Consider the following 13,515-nt stretch of genomic DNA (forward strand, 5'->3'; position numbering starts at 1 on the left):
AATTTTTAATCTGCCAGTAATATTTAGGTCAAAGACAAAAAGTGTTTAATCATAAAATAATGAGTGTATTACTGCTTTAAATTGTTGTTGTTTTTCCAAAAAAAATGAAAATGTTTTCAATTTAATTACATTTTTGTGTTTGTTTTTCTGAGCAAAAAACAAATATCATACATTTTTCCCTAATTTACAGAAGCTACACACTAAAATGTCATTCAGTTTAACAATCTTGTCTGGCATATTTACAACAAAAATAATTTATGACATATTAAAAGGTGAATTACTTTTACACCAAATACCTAATGCCTAATTTTTTGTAATTTGTTGTAAACCTAGGTTGGTGTATCTTGGGTTTTGCCCATTTGTCAGTAAGACTTTTTTACTCTTTTAAAAAAACATTACAATTTAATATGCTCCCTTATTCATTTATATGTTTTAATATGCACAAGTCAGAATAAGCATGTTGCTTGAATTTTTACATAAATATTGTTACATTGACAATATAACATTATTTCAACCAAATTTTGACATTTTATTCTCCCAAAATGTATTTGAAACCTTAAAAGTAGACACTTTAGTTACATTCAATGCACTTTCTATATACATAAAATCACTTTTGTAAATTTCTTTTGTCATGGACATCTTAACGTCTTTGAGCCATATAATATATATCAAAAGTTTTTGTCTCTATGATAATGGGGTTAAATAAGTTTATAATTGGATGGTTTGCTTGCATTTTATATATTAACACTTTTTTTTAACACATGCTTTTTTTTTATTTATTTTTTTTTTAAATTTAAAATTTTTACTTGCAATTATCATTTGCATTTTTATTTGTTTATTTATTTTTGCTTTTAGTGAAAAATGTATTGACTAGATTTTCAATGCAGTAAAAATCTGTTGCTGCAGATCTTGTGTGGTCTTGGAAAAGTGTGTATTTTGTTATTGAATATGTGCTGTTTCTCTCTGTACTTGTCTGATAGTACAAGTAACCTCTTTGATTAATGCTTATGACTAGTTAGTGCCTGAAATCTGCCTGTTTTGGACACCTGCTCGCCCTAAGCGAGGCATTCTACTGTTAGACCAGAACTGATGCCAGAAGATTGATGTCACTAGTTTTGTCTGCTCCATTTAGGGCTGATTTGACAAGATAACACTTAGAATGTGGCTTAAAATAGCTGTGGGACATTTGCTGTTGAGCGGTTGTTGATGTCAGATAATGCTGCCGTGAAGGAGGCTGGGATTTGAGACGAGCTATTCCTGTCCGCCAGCTTCAGGCCACGCTGGAACCAAAGAGAAGGTAATAACTTACAGGAGATTGCTTATCCTCTTCTATCAGGTGTACAGTACAGCCCTCCGGACAAGGGTTTCATTCAGAGCGGAACTTTTTCTGTTCAAAAGTGAACAATGAAAAGAGATGGTGTTATATTTAGAGATTTTTTTTTTTTTTTTTTTACATATTCTGAGGAAAATGTGATTGCTAATTGACTGTGGTGGTTGCTAGGGTGTTGCTAGGTGGTAGCTGAGATGTTTTGGGTTGCTGCTAGGGAGATATATGCTATTCTGAAGAAAGTGGTGCTCACCAATGCAGTGGTTGCTAGGGTGTTGCTAGGTAGTTGCTAGGGTGTTTTGGGTTGTTTTGGGGTTATATGATATTTTCTGAAGAAAATGAGTGCTGCTTTCTGGTGCTGTTGTTAGGGTGTTGATAGGTGGTTACTAGGGTGTTGTTAGGATGTTTTGAGTTGTTTTGGGGTTATATGATATTTTCTGAAGAAAATGAGTGTTGCTTTCCAATGCTGTGGTTACTAGGGTGTTGCTAGGTGGTTGATAGGGTGTTGCTAGGGTTTTTTAAGTTGTTGGGGGCTATATAATATTCTGAGGAAAATGTGAGTGCTGCAGTGTCGTAGATGTGAGGGCATTGATGGGTGGTTACTAAGGTGTTGCTAGGCATTTGTTGGGGTGTTTTGGGTTGTTGCTAGGGGTGGTATTATATTCTTAGGAGAATATTAGTGGTGCTTTCCCTTGCAATGTTTGTTAGTGTGTTGATGGGTGGTTACGAGGGTGTTGCTAGGTGGTTGTTGGAGTGTTTTGGGTTGTTGCTAGAGGATTTTATGATATCCTTAAGAAAATTAACTGGTGCTTGTCTGTGCAATGCTTGTTAGGGTGTTGATAAGTGGTTACTAGGGTGTTGCTATGTGGTTGTTTGGGTGTTTTGGGTTGTTGGTATGGGCTGTATGATATTCCCCCAAAAAATTGAGTGGTACTTTTTGTGCAAGGGTTGCTAGGCAGTTGCTGTGTGGTTTCTGAGGTGTTGCTGTGGTGTTTTGGGTTGTTGCTAGGAGTTTTTGTATTTTTAATAAAATGGCTGCTACTTACCTGTGCAGGTGGTTGCTGAGGTGGTTTTGGTTGTTACTAGGGAGTTGTATGATATTCTTAGCAAAATATGAGTGGTACTTGCCTGTGCAATAGTTCCTAGGGTGTTGCTAGGGGCTTGCTGGGATGTTTTTGGTTATTGCTAGAGAATTGTGTGATATTCTTAAGAAATTGAGTAAATGCTTCTGCGTGAAGGTTGCTAAGGTGTTGCTAGGTGGTTGCTGGTGTGTTTTTGATTATTGCTAGGGGATTTTGTGATATTCTTATGAAAATGAGTTTGCTTACCTGTGCAGTGGTAGCTGGGGTGTTGCTTTGTGGTTGCTGTGGTGTTTTGGGTTGTTGTTGTTAGGAGATTGTGTGATATTCTTAGGAAAATATGAGTGCTGCTTGCCTGTGCTGTGGTTGCTAGGGTGTTGCTGTTTGATTGCTGAGGTGTTTTGGGTTGTTGTTTAGGGTTTTATGATATTCCCATAAATTTTGACTGGAACTTGCTTGTTCTGTGGTTGCTAGGGTGTTGTTGTTTGGTTTCTGGGGTGTTTTAGATTGTTGCTAGGGGTTGTATGATATTCCCATAAAATTTGACTGGAACTTGCTTGTGCGATGGTTGCTAGGGTGTAGCTAGGCAGTTGTTATGATATTGCTATCTGGTTGCTGGGATGTTTTGGGTTGTAGCTTGGAATGAATGGAATGAATTTAATTTATGGAATGAATGGATTTATTGTTTTTATTATCAATAAAAAAAGTAACGACACATCTTTTCTTAAGTATGTTTTTCAAATCAAAATACGAGTAATTGTTATGCTTTTAAAAAAAAAAGTATCAAAAGACAAAGAAGACGGAAATGTAGAACAAAAAGAGACACTGTGGTTGCCAGCATTGTATTATGTAACCAGCTGGGATGAACAGAGCAGCCGCAACACCCAAGATATCAAAGACAGTACATCTGCTGTTCCTCCCTTCAGGGTCAGCGGGGTTCTTCAGTATGTTCCCCTCCCTCTCTTTGTTGAACCCGGCTCGGTTTTCAGAGCAGAAATAGGCGCTCGTGGAGTTCTGTCATCGCATGCCACTAACAGGTGTGCTCTCAAAAGAAGCTTGCGAAGCCTCAAGAGCATTACACAATCACAAGGCATTAAGAGAACCGAAAATAGCGGCATGTGGGCGGAGCCTCTGGAGCTGTTCGCAGGTGTACGAGTTCAGAGAGCAGAAATGCAGCTTCTGCTTAGATCACAGGCGGTGTAGTGCAGCTACTCAGTGCTTTCACTGGGACAAAAGTACAGAATTGGTTGAGTCACTCTAGAGTTTCATAACTTGAAATGATAAAACCTACAACAATGTGGAGACTGTCACAGAGATTAATCTTTCACACAAAGAATTACTGAAGGAATATCTAACCAAAATGATTATATTAATCATTATTATAAACCTGTATGGTGTTATTCATCTGGTGTTTGAATTTAGTTTAATTCAGTTTTTTTTAATCTAAAATTGAGTTTGACTTGGAGTTTGAATTTTGAATTTGAATGTGAAATATGAATTAGAGTTTGAATTATAATAATTGTCATTATTTTTGACTCGTATGCTGTTATTGACTTTGCTTTGAATTTGAGTAATTTGAGTTTGTGTTAAAAGTATGAAGGTAAATTTGAGATTAATTTAAATGTGAATTTGAGTTTTGAATTCAAATTTGAGTTTGGATTTTGAACTTGAATTTGAATTTTGAATGTGAATATGGATTTGAGTTTGAATTTCAAATTTGTCGTTATTCTAAACCTGTATTCTGTTATTAATCCGTTTGAATTTGAATTTAAGTTTTAATTTGAAATTTGAATTTGTCTTTATTCCAAACCTGTGTGACGTTAATACTTTAAGTTTGAATTAAAATTTCAGCTTGAACTTTGAATGTGAATATGGATTTAAATTTTGAATTAGAAAGTTTCAGTTTGAATTTGTCATTATTCTAAAACCTGTATGCTGTTATAAACCAGTTTGAATTAGAATTTAAGTGAATTTTGAGTTTAAAAATTTCTGTTTCAATTTGAACTTTGAATTTGACAAACTCAAATGTGACCCTGGACCACAAAACCAGTCTTAAGTCGCTGGGGTATATTTGTAGCAATAGCCAAAAATACATTGTATGGGTCAAAATTATTGATTTTTTTTTATGTCAAAAATCATTAGGAAATTAAGTAAAGATCATGTTACATTAAGATTTTTTGTAAAATTCCTACTGTAAACCTATCAAAATGTAATTTTTGATTAGTAATATGCATTGTTAAGAACTTAATTTGGACAACTTTAAAGGTGATTTTCTCAGTATTTTGATTTTTTTTGCAACCTTAGATTCCAGATTTTCAAATAGATATATCTCGGCCAAATATTGTCCTATCCTAACAAACCATACATCAATAGAAAGCTTATTGAGCTTTCATATGATGTATATATCTCAGTTTTTAAAAATTTAACCTTATAACTGGTTTTGTGGTCCAGGGTCACAAATATGAATTTAAATTAAAAAATTCAAACTCAAACTAAAAAAGTAAATGAATTTTATATTCAAATTTTTCCTTTTGTGCTGGGCAATAACTGCAGACAGGTTTAGAATGACATCAGGATGAGTCGATCATGATGATTTGCATTTTTGTTGTGTGTGTGTAAAGCTATTCTCATAATCACCCTTTGAAGTGAGTAACACAAAGTAGGCCAAGAGCTCAGAGTGGTTTAGCGATTCCTCAGTTCCTACTGAGGGATCAGAGCTCACAGGAGTCAGATGAGGGTGTGCGCTGAGAGATGGGTGGGGTGTCACTGGGTCTGGACGAGTTTTGCTCTAGTAAGCCTCGGCACACTGCCAACAATGCAGTGGAAGAGGAGAAGGAGAGCGAGAGAATCCCCGTGTGCTGGCACAAAGTCTGCAGCTGCTTCTGGAAAATTCTGCACCCTGCCCCAGTATGCATGACGCGCATCACAAGAGCGGCAGAGCTGCCTGTCCTCGCCCGATTGGGTTTCTCCACTGACACCGCTCTATCAGACGCTAGACTTACACAGCGAGACGCTCTCAAGCACTGATGCTAGGGCACACTGGGAAATGATGGCCACAGAAATAGATCAATCTCTTCTTGTCCAGGTCAAATTTCTCCACAAGGACAAAAGAAGAAAAATAAGAAATTAATTTTTTTATAAATCAAACTGTTAGATTGTTTGCAACATGAGACAATTATTTAAGCAAAATATTTTTTAAAAAGTCGATTTTTGGGTAAAATGTAATCTTTCCTCTAATGAGGTTTCCTGAGATTGACTCAAGCACACTAGTCTCTTGTACAGACTGACATTCAGCTGTGGTTATTCATAGATTCACTCTGCTCTTTTCTGACACCTGACACGTCCAGACCCTAGTGAGCTGCACAGACGTTTGGCACGCTGCTTGCATTACACTTCTGCGTTTATTGGATTTGTAAAAATACTCTGATCCATTTTTAACTGATGGATGCCTCCCCTGTGCTGTTATTCAAGTCAGATGTTTGGGGATCCTAATGTGGTTCTGTGCCTATGTTTACAGCGATTGTATTTTTAGACATGCAACATGGACACTTTATTAGACTATTGGTGCACTTTGCCCTTTGACAGACTAGTATGCTTATCTGTTGTAAAAATATTTTATATTCTTATTTTGAAGTGATAATCATATAGATAATCATGCAAATAGCATTTTCTACCAGTTGGGTAAGAAAAATAAACTTATTTTACAGTTTATTATTTTATATATTCTAAAGATAACAAAATGGGTCTCATCAATGGATCCTCTGCAGTGAATTGGTGCCGTCATGATAAGAGTCCAAACAGCCAATAAAAACATCACAATAATCCACATGTCTTGAGAAGGCAAAAGCTGCGTGAATTGTATGTAACAATGTTTTTATCAGTTGTTTGGACTATCATTCTGACGGCACCCATTCACTGCAGAGGATCTGTTGGTGAGCAAGTGATGTAATGCTACATTTCTCCAAATCTGATAAAGAAACAAACTCATCTACATGTTGGATGGCCTGAGGATGGATGAAGTGTCAGCCAGTTTTCAATTGTGAAACTTCCATACTATGTAAAACTAATTTGTGTGATTTTCATTGTTACAGTATTGTCTATTGGTTGGTCAGTCTGTCATTCGGTCTGTGTTTTGTTCGGCCTGTCTGTCAGTCGGTCTGTCTCTCTTTTTTATTCTTTCTGTCTGTTGCTCTATCTGTTGTTCGTTCTGTTTGTTGTTTGGCTGGTCAGTCTGTCTTTCGTTCATTCGGTCTGTCTGTCATTCGTTTGTTCTGTCTTTCGTTCATTCGGTCTGTCTGTCATTCATTTGTTCTGTCTTTCTACCGTTCGGTCAGTCTGTCATTCAGTCTGTTTCCTCTGTCTGCCATTCGTTTGCTTTGTCAGTCGGTCTGTTTGTCTTTCTTTCGTTCTGTCTTTCTACCGTTCAGTCTGTCTGTCAGTCGGTCCGTTTCTGTCTTTTGTTCGTTCTGTCTGTTGTTCGGTCGGTCAGTCTGTCATTCGGGTCTGTTTCCTCTGTCTGCCATTCGTTTGCTTTGTCAGTCGGTCTGTTTGTCTTTTGTTCGTTCTGTCTGATGGTCATTTTTTGGTTGTTCTGTCTGTCGCTCATTCGTTTTTTCTGTCTGTCGTTCGCTCTGTCTGTCGGTTGTTCTGTCTGTTGGTCGGTCATTCTGTCATTTAGTATGTATGTCGTTCTGTCTTTTGGTCTGAGTGTCTATCATTTGTTTGTTTGTTTGGCCTGTCTGTCTATCTGTTGTTCATTCGGTCTGTCATTAATTTGTTCTGTCTGTCTGCCGTTCGGTCTGTCTGTCTTTTGTTCATTTTTTCTGTCATGTTGGATGGCCTGAGGATGAGTAAATTGTCAGCCAGTTTTCATCTGTAGGTGAACTCTTCCTTTAAAGTGCATGGGGTCACATCCAGGTTCATCTGAGGGAGAAATTCTAGAAGTCATCTTGATGGCAGCTTATCTACAGCAGTAACTGCGGTATTTTCCAGCCTGTGAGTGGAGCAACAGCTGCTGCAATGTCTAAACTTGCCAAGGGACGCAGATAAAACTGCTGATGCGGTCTGATATTTTAAGGCCTCAGGAGGAGGATGCTGAACATGGTGGGGCAGAATATTGGCCCTGAGATGGTCTTAGCTTCAGGATTACCAGATCTGGGTGTCTCTGTCACACATTCCGTTTGGCATTCTCTGAGAGGTGGGAATACTTTCCATGTCAGGCTGTGAGATGGATAGCGTGCTGGAAAACTGAAACCACATTAGGAGAAAGAGATCAGTATTGTCATGGACGCCAAGAAATATTCTTGACACCCCCCAAATTTTTTTTATTTGTCAGTCTACGTAGACAAGTAAATTTTTTGCATTTTATTTTACATTGTGTTTGCTACTTCAATTCATATTCAAGAATTGAATTGCCATTAAAAACGCATTTTCAATTTACTTCTGAATCGCACACAAGTGAGCTGAGTAATACTGAAATCTGTTAATTATCATGCAGCTGTCGGTTTCCTGGCTGCGTAATCTGTTGTGTCAACAAAACGTTCATAGCAGAAACTATCACTGTCCTCTTTTTTCAGTGTCGTCATGCCTTTGTTTGTCATCTGAGAAAGTATCTCACCCACATTCTTGTGTGAGCAGGGAGTGACTTTAAATAATTCATCAAAATTACCATGAGTCGCACCAATAATGCTTTGCCTGAGCTTTGTTATTCATGGTCTGAGTAACAATGTTTTGTCCTTTAAGCTTCTCAATTACAAGCAATCAGCCCTGAAGCCTGGGAAAGCTTGTTAGAGACGACATGTTCGGCCTTGTTGTCATATTATTCTCTAGAGGTGTTCAGACAACTTTGTTCATTACTGAAATTGGTGAGTTCAGAGCTGTCATTGATTTAGTAACACCCAAAGCCCTGGAGAGCCTGACATTGTGTAATAAATGCAAATGCAATCAGCCAGACGCAATTAAAGGCTGCAGCAGTACCGGTGCTTTTGTTATTTTTAATGCATGTTATGCAATTAGAATTTGGTTCGGCCATGTGACTCAAATGTTTCTTCAAACGTAGCTTAACTAAACAGAGATGGGTTGTTTACTCGGAAACAAAGAGCTGTTTCGAATGACAATAGGACAAACATGTACACAAAAACAAATGAATCCCTTTGTTCGGGGTGGGACAGAACGCTGTTGTTCTGAAGCCTGTCATGCTGATGTCAACGTAAGCGTGACCACTCGGCCTTTTTATGAAAAATTATATTTTTAGTGAATAGTTGAAGGTTGAATTGGCATTCTCTCTTTGCACGTCTCTGTATCCTTTCATTATCATTATGTAATGAGTTTAATGGATGTGGCGGCATTGTGCCATCACTCCTCAGATGCAGAACACAACAGTCCATTACCAGCAAACAACCTAACATCAGTGAAGAGCCAGAGCGACTGAAAAGATCAGATACAAACCACTCAACAACTGACAATAAAACCACTGCCATACTATTTAAAACTAATTTGTGTGATTTTCATTGTTACAGTAGTGTCTGTTGGTCGGTCAGTCTGTCAATCAGTATGTCTCTTGTTCGTATGTCTGTCTGTCTTTCTTTCTTTCTTTCTTTCTGTCAGTCGGTCTGTCAGTCATTTGTTCTGTCTGATGTTTGTTCGTTGTGTCTGTCTGTCGTTCTGTCTGCCGTTCGGTCTGTCTTTCATTCGTTCTGTCTGTCTATCATTTGGTCTGTCAGTCTTTTGTTCATTCTGTCTGTTGTTCGTTCTGTCAGTTGGTCTGTTTTTCATTTATTCTGACGTCTTTCCTTCAATTAGTCTGTCATTAAGTCGTTCTGTCTGACATTCAATCCGTGAGTCGCTTTGTCTTCCGTTAATTCTGTCTGTTGTTCGGTCTGTCTGTCTGTCATTTGTTTGTTTGTTTGGTCTGTTCGTTTGATCATTCGTTCTGTCTGTCTGTTGTTCGTTCTGTCTGTCTGTCATTCGTTTGTTCTGTCTGTCAGTTGGTCTGATTGTTTTCCTTTGTTTTGCCTGTCTGATGGTCGATCTGTCTGTTGTTTGTTTGGTATGTCCATCTGTCGGTCGTCCTGACGGTCAGTCGCTCTGTCTCTGTCATTCATTCGTTTGTTTTGTCTGTCTGTTGTTCACTTTGTCAGTCGATCTGTCTGTCTGTCTGTCTGTTGTTTGTTTGTTTGTTTGGTATGTCCATCTGTCGGTCGTCCTGATGGTCAGTCTCTCTGTCATTCAGTCTGTCTGTCATTTGTTTGCTCTGTCTGTCATTCATCCAGTCTGTCTGTCAGTTGGTCTGTCTGTCTTTTGTTCGTTCTGTCTGTTGGTCTGTCATTCATTCTGTCTGTTGGTTGGTTGGTCGGTCTGTCTGTCATTCATTCGTTTGTTTTGTCTGTTGGTTGTTCAGTCTGTCAGTCGGTCTGTCTGTCTTTCATTCATTCTGTCTATTGGTCTGTCTGTCGTTCTGTCTTTTGTTTGTCTGGTATGTCCATCTGTCGGTCGTCCTGACGGTCGGTCACTCTGTCTCTGTCGTTCAGTCTGTCTGTTGTTTGTTTGTTCTGTCTGTTATTCATTCGTTCTGTCTGACAGTTGGTCTGCCTTTTGTTTGTTCTGTCTGTTGGTCTGTCTGTCGATCTGTCTTTTGTTTGTCTGGTATGTCCATCTGTCGGTCGTCCTGACGGTCGGTCACTCTGTCTTTTTCAGTCAGTTGGTCTGTCTGTCTTTTGTTAGTTCTGTCTGTTGGTCTGTCATTCATTCTGTCTGTTGGTTGGTCGGTCGGTCTGTCAGTCTGTCATTTGTTGGTTTTGTCTGTCTGTTAGTCAGTCTGTCTGTTTTTCATTTATTCTGTCTGTCGATCTGTCTGTTGTTTTTGTTTGTTTGTTTGGTTGGGATGTCCGTCTGTCGGTCGTCCTGGCGGTCGGTCGCTCTGTCTCTGTCATTCAGTCTGTCTGTCAGTTGGTCTGTCTGTCTTTTGTTCATCCTGTCTGTTGGTCTGTGTCATACGTTCTGTCTGTTGGTTGGTCGGTCAATAGGCCTGTCTGTCATTCATTCGTTTGTTTTGTCTGTCTGTCTTTCATTCATTCATTCTGTCTGTTGGTCTGTCTGTCTTTCAGTTCTGTCTGTCGTTCTGTCTTTTGGTCTGTCGTTCGTTTGTTTGTTTGGCCTGTCTGTCATTCGTTCGTTCTGTCTGTCGGTCGATCATACTGTTTGTCTGTCATTCAGTCTGTCTCTGTGTCTTTCTGTCTGTCTGTCTGTTCGTTCATTTGTTTGGTATATCTGTTTGTCTATATATCATTCATCATCGTTCGCTCTGTCTATCGTTCTGTCGCTCTTTTGGTCGGTCATTCTGTCTATCTATCTATTGTTCTATCTATCATACTATCTATCGTTCTGTCATTCTATGTCTCATTCTATCTGCTGAAATTTCTGTTTAAAAACTTTTAAACAAGGTTCAAAATCTTTTCATCACACTTACATTAAAATTTAGGAATTGAACTGGAATTTAGGGCATTCTCAATGACCTCTGTTTTTTTTTCATGTTTTTTCTATTGGATAAATGCAACCAGCGTAGTTTAAAACTCTTGTTTTGGCATGATTTATTGCCAAAGTCCAATTACTTGAACTGCCTCTAAAACCAAATCTTCATATTTTTCATACAGAGACACATTTCACCATCCAAATGTCACCCTCCATTGATTATCCTGTTTCACTCTGATATAAAACTGGTTGTGAGTGCCATTTATGCTCATTTTAAGATTGAAACGGAGTGTGAGCACCACAACCACCTCCAGAGTGACACAAATAGATGCTTTAGAATACCAGTGCAGGTCTCAGTAAGGGCTTTGTGTGTGGGCCACAGTTTGTCAGGAGAAGATTGTGGAGGTGTAACGCGGTTAAGACAGAAGATTAACCAAAATACACCACAGTGAGTAGCAGATACAAGAGAAGAGTAGGTGAGGTTATTTCCTGAAGCAAGTTGCATTCTAAATTCTGTTGTTGCTGCATGCTTGCGTAAGTGTATTACTGGCCTTACAGCAAGTATCTCAACTTGTCTTTATCTCAGCAGAGTTCTCTGGGGTTGTGAGATGTGATTTATTGCTGACAGCAGCTTCAAAGGAAACAACAAACGCCATGTTGCCTTGAAACGGAGGTGTCGCCTACCAGAAATAGCGCAGAGCTCCACTTCAGTGTGCTTTAGCAACCCAGCTCTGTGTCAGACGAGCTCGGTGTGTTTTAGTTACGTTATTGTGTTGTTTGTAATGCGTTGGTTGCTCAGAGACCTGTATTCTCCCATGTGGCGCTGCTTGAGACACAAATATGCAATGCAAACCATCCTTTTATGTCATGAGAACCAATAAAAGATATTCTTCCCAATCAGATTCATATGAGTGAAGCCTGATACTGTAATGCCACATGAGCGCATGGATGACAGCTGGGATTCTGCCAAGTGAAGTCAGAGTTGTGTCATGACAGATCCAGTGACTCACTTTCTAATGCAGCTGGTTTGTCTTAATGGGCTCATGTTATGAGCAATCACATTTTTATTCGTCCTTTGAGATCAGTCTGATCTGAAATCATTTTTAGCGCTGTTTTATGCAAGTCTGTCCCATAGCAAGTATCTGCAATCAAATGTGACTTTAATCAGTTGGCATGGTAAGGAACATGGGTGTAGGAGAATCACAGATGGATGAGTTTTGTGATAAATCTGTCGAAATCACATGAGATGTCATAACTGATAGATGATTCATCCGTGTGAAGCATATGTGCGACCGTTGGAGCGAACAGAGCAGAGATGCTGTGAGGAGGATTGGGTTTGTGTGGATGACAGTTCAGTGAAGATGCTGCCGCTCCTGGATCTTCAGAGCAATGAAGTGTTGCAGAGATTTATTTTATTTATTTTTTTATCCTGGCAGTCTGCTTTCTGATCATGGTTATTATGCTTATGCACCTTCAGTTTCATCTGTAATACTATTTTTAATTTGTAAAGGTCATAGATTTGATTCAGGAACTGATATGTAAATCTTTAATGCAATGCAAGTGATTTTGGATAAAAGAATCTGCCAAATGCATTAAAGTAAATGCAGTTTACTAGTTATATTAATTATTATATTTCATTTGAAGTCTTCAACCACTCTTAACATTGTTTATTTTGAATTTTGAATTTTATTAATGCCAGCTAGCTTTATTATTTATTTGTATACAATATTATTTTACAATAATAGCCATGGTCCTGATTTCAGTTACTACTTGAGCAAAAAATCCATTCCAATATCACATCTGGTTTCTTTAAGAACATAAAATAAGTACATAAGTACAAAATTATTTTATTTTATTATTTGTTCATTCAACCAGTCTTTTTTATTTTCTGTTTATTTAGCATTCATTTATTCCAGCTAGCATTTTGATGTTTTTTTTTTATAATTTTATTTATTGTTCAATTATCCAGTCTTTGTTTTGATTTTCTGTTTATTTTGCATTCATTTATTTATTCCAGCTAGCATTTTGATGTTTATTTTATTTGATTTTTCATTTATCCTGTCGTTGTTTTAATTTTCTGTTTATTTTGCATTCATTTATTTATTCCAGCTAGCATTTTTATTTTTATTTTATTTTATTTTATTATTTATTTTTTATTTGATTTTTCATTTATCCAGTCATTGTTTTAATTTTCTGTTTATTTTGCATTCTTTTATTTTTTCCAGCTAGCATTTTAATGTGTATTTTATTTTATTTTATTTTTCATTCAACCAGTCTTTGTTTTAATTTTTTGTTTAGCATTTTAATGTGTATTTTATTTTATTTTATTTTATTTTTAATTCAACCAGTCATTTGTTTTAATTTTTTTTTATTTTGCATTTATTTCTTTATTCCAGCTAGCATTTTAATGTTTATTTTTTATTTTATTTTATTTATGATCTTTTTTTTTTATTTTATGTTTCTTTTATCCAGTCTTTGTTTTAATTTTCTGTTTAGGGTTTTAATGTTTATTTTAATTTATTTTTCATTCAACCAGTCATTGTTTTAATTTTCTGTTTATTTTGCATTCATTTATTTATTCCAGCTAGCATTTTAATGTTTATTCTATTGTATTTTATTTATTATTTTTTTATTTTATTT

This window comes from Garra rufa, chromosome 2, assembly GCF_049309525.1.
Source record: "Garra rufa chromosome 2, GarRuf1.0, whole genome shotgun sequence".
Classification (NCBI taxonomy): Eukaryota; Metazoa; Chordata; class Actinopteri; order Cypriniformes; family Cyprinidae; genus Garra; species Garra rufa.